The sequence below is a fragment of the Triticum urartu genome, chromosome 6A, assembly GCF_056163025.1.
Source record: "Triticum urartu cultivar PI428250 chromosome 6A, HENAU_Tu73, whole genome shotgun sequence".
NCBI lineage: Eukaryota > Viridiplantae > Streptophyta > Magnoliopsida > Poales > Poaceae > Triticum > Triticum urartu.
In genome coordinates, this window is record NC_141878.1 from 76,209,183 (window position 1) to 76,217,942 (window position 8,760).

An 8,760-nucleotide genomic window follows, 5' to 3' on the forward strand; every position below is an offset into this window, starting at 1 on the left:
AAAACCCGACCACGGCAGAAGATAGAGAGAGAATGAAAGGCATTCCCTATGCCTCAGCCATAGGTTCTATAAAGTATGCGATGTTGTATACCAGACCTATTGCATACCCTGCCCTGAGTTTGGCAAGGGAGTACAATAGTGATCTAGGAGTAGATCACTGGACATTGGTCAAAATTATCTTAGTGGAATAAGGATATGTTTCTTGATTATGGAGGTGACAAAAGGTTCGTCATAAAGGGTTACGTCGATGCAAGTTTTGACACTGATCCAGATGACTCTAAGTCTCAATCTGGATACATATTGAAAGTGGGAGCAATTAGCTAGAGTAGCTCCGTGCAGAGCATTGTTGACATAGAAATTTGCAAAATACGTACGGATCTGAATGTGGCAGACACGTTGACTAAACTTCTCTCACAAGCAAAACATGATCACACCTTAGTACTCTTTGGGTGTTAATCACATAGCGATGTAAACTAGATTATTGACTCTAGTAAACCCTTTGGGTGTTGGTCACTTGTCGATGTGAACTATGGGTGTTAATCACATGGTAATGTGAACTATTGGTATTAAATCACATGGCGATGTGAACTAGATTATTGACTCTAGTGCAAGTGGGAGACTGAAGGAAATATGCCCTAGAGGCAATAATAAAGTTATTATTTATTTCCTTATATCATGATAAATGTTTATTATTCATGCTAGAATTGTATTAACCGGAAACATAATACATGTGTGAATACATAGACAAACAGAGTGTCACTAGTATGCCTCTACTTGACTAGCTCGTTGATCAAAGATGGTTATGTTTCCTAACCATAGACATGAGTTGTCATTTGATTAACGGGATCACATCATTAGGAGAATGATGTGATTGACTTGGCCCATTCCGTTAGCTTAGCACTTGATTGTTTAGTTTGTTGCTATTGCTTTCTTCATGACTTATACATGTTCCTATGACTATGAGATTATGCAACTCCCGTTTACCGGAGGAACACTTTGTGTGCTACCAAACGTCACAACATAACTGGGTGATTATAAAGGTGCTCTCCAGGTGTCTCCGAAGGTACTTGTTGGGTTGGCGTATTTCGAGATTAGGATTTGTCACTCCGATTGTCGGAGAGGTATCTCTGGGCCCTCTCGGTAATGCACATCACTTAAAGCCTTGCAAGCATTGCAACTAATGAGTTAGTTGCGGGATGATGTGTTATGGAACGAGTAAAGAGACTTGCCGGTAACGATATTGAACTAGGTATTGAGATACCGTCGATCGAATATCGGGCAAGTAACATACCGATGACAAAGGGAACAACGTATGTTGTTATGCGGTTTGACCGATACAGATCTTCGTAGAATATGTGGGAGCCAATATGAGCATTCAGGTTCCGCTATTGGTTATTGACCGGAGACGTGTCTCGGTCATGTCTACATTGTTCTCGAACCCGTAGGGTCCGCACGCTTAAGGTTTCGATGACAGTTATATTATGAGTTTATGAGTTTTTATGTACCGAAGGAGTTCGGACTCCCGGATGAGACTGGGGACATGACGAGGAGTCTCGAAATGGTTGAGACGTAAAGATCGATATATTGGACGACTATATTCGGACATCTGAAAGGTTCCGAGTGATTCGGGTATTTTTCGGAGTACCGGAGAGTTACGGGAATTCGCCGGGGAGTATATGGGCCTTATTGGGCCATACGGGAATAGCGGAGAGAGGCCAAAAGGAAGGAGGCGCGCGCCCCCCCTCTGGTCCGAATTGGACAAGGGGTGCAGCCCCCTTTTCCTTGTTCCTCTCCCCCTCTTTCCTTCTCTCCTACTCCAACAAGGGAAGGAGGAGTCCTACTTCCGGTGGGAGTAGGACTCCCCCCTTGGCACGCCCTCCTCCTAGGCCGGCCGCCTCCCCCTTGCTCCTTTATATACAGGGGCAGGGGGGCACCTCTAGAGACAAGTTGATCAAGTTGATCGTGTCTTAGCCGTGTGCGGTGCCCCCCTCCACCATAGTCCACCTCGATAATACTGTAGCGGTGCTTAGGCGAAACCCTGCGTCGGTAAAACATCAATATCGTCACCACGCCGTCGTGCTGACGGAACTCTTCCCCGACATTCTGCTGGATCAGAGTCCGGGGATCGTCATCTAGCTGAACGTGTGCTAGAACTCGGAGGTGCCGTAGTTTCGGTGCTTGATCGGTCGGGCCGTGAAGGCGTACGACTACATCAACCGCGTTGTGCTAACGCTTCCACTTTCGGTCTACAAGGGTACGTTGACAACACTCTCCCCTCTAGTTGCTATGCATCACCATGATCTTGCGTGTGCGTAGGAATTTTTTTGAAATTACTACGTTCCCCAACAGTATCAACTTGTTACTTGTAGGTCGCAACCGAATGTACAAACTTAAGTCATGGCTAGTGCCACTTTACATACAAAACAAATGATCAACAACCTATCTTCTTATATACTCTGCACATTTTTGCTAAAAAAAGCAGATTGATTAGTATCTATTTTAACCAAGGACGGTCTTCTTTTGCCAATTTGCAAATCACTCTATTATGATGCTTCTTGAGCTAGCTAGAGACACGTTCAACAAGTTCAATCGAGAAGTAACCAAACGTGCCAGCCTCCCAGGTTCATATATACGTCAGAATTTTCAACTACCTACATAAGTGGATTTCACTACAGCTAAAAGTAGTGGCTGATCCGGAGGTCAGTAAGTAAAACTAGTGTGAAAGCTGAATCGTGCGATTGTATTAGGACCACTAGTTCTAGCTCTCACCCGGGACTCTCTCTAATGCGATTGTGTTACATACTCTATATGCCACCACATATATATTTGCTTTGAGCCCATGGGAATTCACAAGTTGCTTTCTCTCAACAATGGCTTGTACAAAAGTAAGAAAACACATTCTTTCTAACAAAGCATGGAGACAAGTTTTGTGTTTTTCTCAAAGAAAACGTGTACACAAGTACCAGGACATGTCTATGTATTGTGCCATTCTGGGAGTCGAACTTCTTTCCTTAGAATGTTAGAAAATTTTAGCCTGTTGTTGGCAGACCCAGATTATGATAAGTTTAGACATGAAAAAAATAGAGTATTGTATTACTATATTCACCAAAGGTCCAATATCAATGTGAAGTTTGTTTTATCATTCGCAGGACTGTTTTTACAATAGTATTCGTGTGGAATCGTGGGTAAACTTCAAACCCAATTAACCATTTTAGGGTAGGTTGTGAAATAAGTATATAGTGGTGGAGCTTAGGGAGGGGAAAAGGGGGCCATGCCCCCCCCCCTCAATTTTTTTCTTTACATATACATATAATATTTAACATTGTTTGGGCCAAATGTAATGTAATACAATAGATTAGCCCCTCAACTCTGTTTAAGACTCACTTAGCCCCTTGTCAAATCACGATGAAGCTCCGCCACTGCATTGACAGACATCGGAAGAAGGTAGGAAAATCTTCTTTATGTATTTGTTAGAATACAACTAAAATTTTGTCTTATTGGTGTGTCCAGCACGCACTATCGACAATTAATCAACATGGATGGTATGCGCCTCCTTAGCTGTGTAGTCAAAATGATGAACTGGATTGTGGACTGCAAAATCAGCTAAGCCACTAGAATCTAAATATGTGGTTCCCATTCATCAAGGTGGTCATACTAAACTCTCTAATGCGATTGTGTTACATACTCTATATACCACCACATATATATTTGCGTTGAGCCCATAGGAATTCACAAGTTGCTTTCTCTCAACAGAGGCTTGTACAAAAGTAAGAAAACACATTCTTTCTAACAAAGCATGGAGACAAGTTTTGTGTTTTTCTCAAAGAAAACGTGTACACAAGTACCAGGACATGTCTATGTATTGTGCCATTCTGGGAGTCGAACTTCTTTCCTCAGAATGTTAGAAAATTTTAGCCTGTTGTTGGCAGACCCAGATTATGATAAGTTTAGACATGAAAAAAATAGAGTACTGTATTACTATATTAACCAAAGGTCCAATATCAATGTGAAGTTTGTTTTATCTTTCGCAGGACTGTTTTTACAATAGTATTCGTATGGAATCGTGGGTAAACTTCAAACCCAATTAACCATTTTTGGGCAGGTTGTGAAATAAGTATATAGTGGTGGAGCTTAGGGAGGGGAAAGGGGGGCCATGCCCCCCCCCCCTCAATTTTTTTCTTTACATATACATATAATATTTAACATTGTTTGGGCCAAATGTAACATAATACAGTAGATTAGCCCCCTCAACTCTGTTTAAGACTCACTTAGCCCCTTGTCAAATCACGATGAAGCTCCGCCACTGCACTGACAGACATCGGAAGAAGGTAGAAAAATCTTCTTTATGTATTTGTTAGAATACAACTAAAATTTTGTCTTATTGGTGTGTCCAGCATGCACTATTGCCGATTAATCAACATGGATGGTATGCGCCTCCTCAGCTGTGTAGTCAAAATGATGAACTGGATTGTGGACTGCAAAATCAGCTAAGCCACTAGAATCTAAATATGTGGTTCCCATTCATCAAGGTGGTCATACTAAACTCAAATGTTGGTGAGGAGAAATCTGTTGAAGGCACTATGTCAAGCAATTAAACCAGCTCTTGAAGTTTGAGGTCAGCAACATTTATTAAATACAATGAACATTTTTGTAATATATGTCGAACTTGCTTTTAATACATGACAACGATTTTTATAATGCACGGTGAACTATTTTCTAATATACGTTGAACATTTCCTTAGTATACGATGAAATTTTTTAATATCACAAGAAAGAGAATAAAACTGAGAAAAAGAAACAAAAGAAAAAAGGAAAAAAGAAAACCAAAAGGAAAAAACGGATCAAAACAGGAAAAACAGAAAACCTGAACAAAACCACTGAAAATTGGACAACAGAGCGAAAAACCCGAAACAAAAAACCATAGAAGAAAATTTAAGAAAAAAACGCAGCGACCAATGAAGGAAACATCAGCGAACGAAACATTGTGCGGACCCTGTAAGTGAACCAGCCCAACCGGCTCCGCCGCGGGCGGCAAATATGATCTGCCATGAAAGAGGAGCTAGTGCAGCTATATGCAGAGATGAAAATGGCAAGACTTAGGAGCTTCACTCACTTGTTTTGATGGACTAGTCGATCTAGAAATCCTAGAAGGGCATGCATGTTCTGAAGGTTTCTCGCTTGCCTCGGATTTATACCTTTAACGTGTGCGAGTGGCGACGGATTGCATGACTACAATTACTATTTGCAGGAAGTTTTCCTTTGACCATCATCCATAAATATCAGAGATATTCAAGCAAGCCAAAAGGCAGTTTGCAAGCGCGGAATTGGAGAAGCAAATTTGAAGCGACTTTTTTTTGAAGCGCATGACTTAGCGAAGGGTGCAGTTTCTCTAGCTGTAGGCAGACACATTTGGTTATCCTCCACTCCTAATTTTATACCTGTACCAGACATTATCGAGTTTTAAATAAAGTGTGGAGTTTCTCAAGGAAAAAAAGTGCGCTTACGTGTCGGGGTTTTCTCTTTCTTTTGCGCGTGACCTTTTTCTTGCTAGATTGCTATTGCACTTTTCTTTTCTCGTTTTGTATGTACTTTTTTGTCTTTGCTGCTCAGCTCTTTTTCCCCTTCACTCTTTTATTTTATTTTATTTTTATTGTTACAATTTTATTTTTAGTTGTCAGCTTTTTTATTCATCATGTTATACAATGTTTTTCGAAAGTATATGTTATTTTTTTAAATAATTCATTATATATTTTGGAAAAACAGTCAAAACTATTTAAAAAATATTCATTCTGTACTTTAAAAAGGTTCATCGCATAAACAAAAACTGTTCAAGGCATATTTTTAAAAAATAGCATGTATTAGAAAAACATTCATTGTGTATAAAAAATTGTTCGCTGTGTCTATAAATTGTTCCCTGTGTATTCAAAAAATGTTCATTGGTTTTTCAAAATAGCTCATCCTGTATTAAAAATTGTTCACCAGATAAATATAAATTGTTTATTGTCTATTTTAAAAAATTTATTTTTTTGCAAAAAAAATCATGTATTACAAATTGTTTACCATTTATTTCAAAATGATTATCAGGTATTTAAAACATATTAATTGTCTTCTCAAATGTCATGTACTCTGTATTAAAAATTGTTTGCAGTGTATCTTTGATTGTAAATTTTTGTTGATAGCTTACCAAGATGACCACTTGGTTGTTTGCAGTGTATCTGAAAATTGTTCATTGTGCGTTTAAAAAACGATCACCATGTATTCACTATCTTTTCCATGTATGTAAAAGTTTCAATTGTGTATTACAATTTCTTCCTTGTTTCGTTTGAATTGTTCACTGTATATTTACAGAAGTGTTCATATGGCATGCACTGCAACGGGATATACATCATCTTGCATCACGTTAACGCGCTAGTGTTGTGACACCTCCTGCGAGAAATTATTTACATGCCAACATTCTGGTGTAGGAAAACTTGTAGAAAGAGAATGCAAAACGTACATCCTGCTTATACCATGAGTTTTTCTTCTTTCTTTCTTGCATCTCCAAGAGATGCAATGGCCTCTACGCCACTTCTTTGCCATCCGATAGATGCTATCCAGTGTCAGTTTTCCCTTCTCAAGTGCTAATTGCCTAATTCCTTCTAGTCGTTCCAAGTTCCAACCAACCAATGTGGACATGATCAACTGCCCGACAGAGAGTATCAATAAGACAGGAGAAAGAAAAAAAAAGCCCATAGTAAAAAAAGCCCACTAGCGGCCATATTGTCAGCGTAGCCTCCGATCTAATAATCTCGTGTGAGCGTCTTTCGTCCGTGATTAGCGTGTAGTTGGTGGGATTAGACGCTGCTGCGGCCGCCGTGTGCCCTTGCCGCCGCCTGCCTCTGATCTCCTTGCCCTACCGCTCACAATCTGATTCATACGGCGACTCGGCAACGCAACCTACTTCACCGTTTCTGCCGACGAATTAGCAGGTTAACACATCACACTACCAACCTCTCTCAATTCACGTCTCGTATCAGTGTTGAAATTATACATTAGATTTTAGTTGTTTTTCTTCGAGATTTGAGATGCTATCAAGAATTCATATTTTGCACGTCTCCCAGAAATTACCATGATCCAGATTATCTTGTACCAGTTCCCAGTTTCTATTTGTGATGCCAAATTTTCCTATGTCGGCAGCACTAATTATGAAAGTAAAATTCCTAAATTATGAAGAGAAAAGGCCCTTCCAAACACCATTAAAATTAATTTAGTTTCTAAGCCGGTTCCTTCTGAAATTGAAATTCCTCAACTATAAAGAGAAAAAACGCTGCCAAACACCTTTATGATCAATTATTTTCTAAGCTGGTTGCTTTGAATTCTCAACATACTAAAATTGTTAAGGAGGCTGATATGCAAGTTCACAGGATTTTTTTTTCTACTTTGCTTGGCCCCTCCATACCCAAATCCTGGCTCCGCCCCTGCGGAGAAAGAAAGAAGTATGAACAACCATGAGGAATTGGAGTATTGGACCCCGCGTGTGCAATTTGATGGATGTCGCTGGCACCCTTTTTCTTAGAAGAGGAATGGATGAGAGGATGGAGATCTTCTAGCACATGTAGTGATGACATATTAAACATGATACACACGAGATGCTAGGTTAGTGGTATGTTGAGGGACATGACACACACAACTCAACTGGGGATCTTGGAAAGCATGGGAACTACCCACGGGATGGCTCAGCTGATCCGTGCGGCGGCTGCCCACGGGATGCCTTGGCTGGATCCGTGATGGCGGGGCTGCGGCGCTCGCCGGCAGGCGGCATGGTGTCGTCGACATTAGGAGGCCCAGATGCTTGGTGGTGGCTAGATGGCGTGCACATGGCGGCGACGCTCCGGTGGTCTTGTGTGGCGTCTTCTTCGGGCGACGCGGTCCCGGATCTAACACATATATCATCGGGTTTGCCTGGGAACTGTCCTACCAGAAGTATTCAATCCTTTGGCCGTGATGGTTCTATGGTGACGAAGGTGGACATGGTGGTGAACCTAAGCTCATTTTTCTGGAGGAGATGGAGACTGCTGGTGAAAGCCAAACTTTGAATGCGGTCGGAGCCAACGACGATGGCGCCTATGGGCGTCACTACCTTGATGAAGGCGTCGACATGTAGTCTTCGGCTCCCCTCCCAGAATACTTGAGGGGAAACCCTAGGTCCGGGTTTGCCCGGATCGTATGATGGCGACACTTGGGGTTGTGTTCTCCGTTGGGGGTATCATCTTGGAGTTTGGCCTAGCTAGAGATTAGTGGCTGCTGGCGGTTCACCGGTTGCTTGTGTGCCGTCGGACATGGATGATCCGTTGCTATGCTGTGGCCTTGCGAACATGGTGCATAGTGGTATCCAGGGATGTGATTGGCAGTGTAGACGACCGGGTCATGTTCTACGATATTGGCGACTTGTTGCAGCCATGGCAGGGCAGTGTAGGCTCGTGGTGTATTGTCTGAGGCCAGTGGTCATGCCAAGATTTACCATTGACAAAGACTTGCACCGGAGGCATTGGATCGCCAAAGCGGCTCTATGAGATTTTGGCGGTACCATCTCTTCTGGCCATTTGAATTGCGCCATTTGAGCTGCGACTGATGTCACTCCAATTTCAACGGAGGTTTTAGTACCATGGACAGTCTTTGGCAGGCCGCTTGCATAGTGTGCGTGTTTAGTCTGCATGGCCGGCCGTGTCCACGTCCGGATCACGTGTGCTTGCACCATCTTCTTCTGGCTAAACTCCTGCT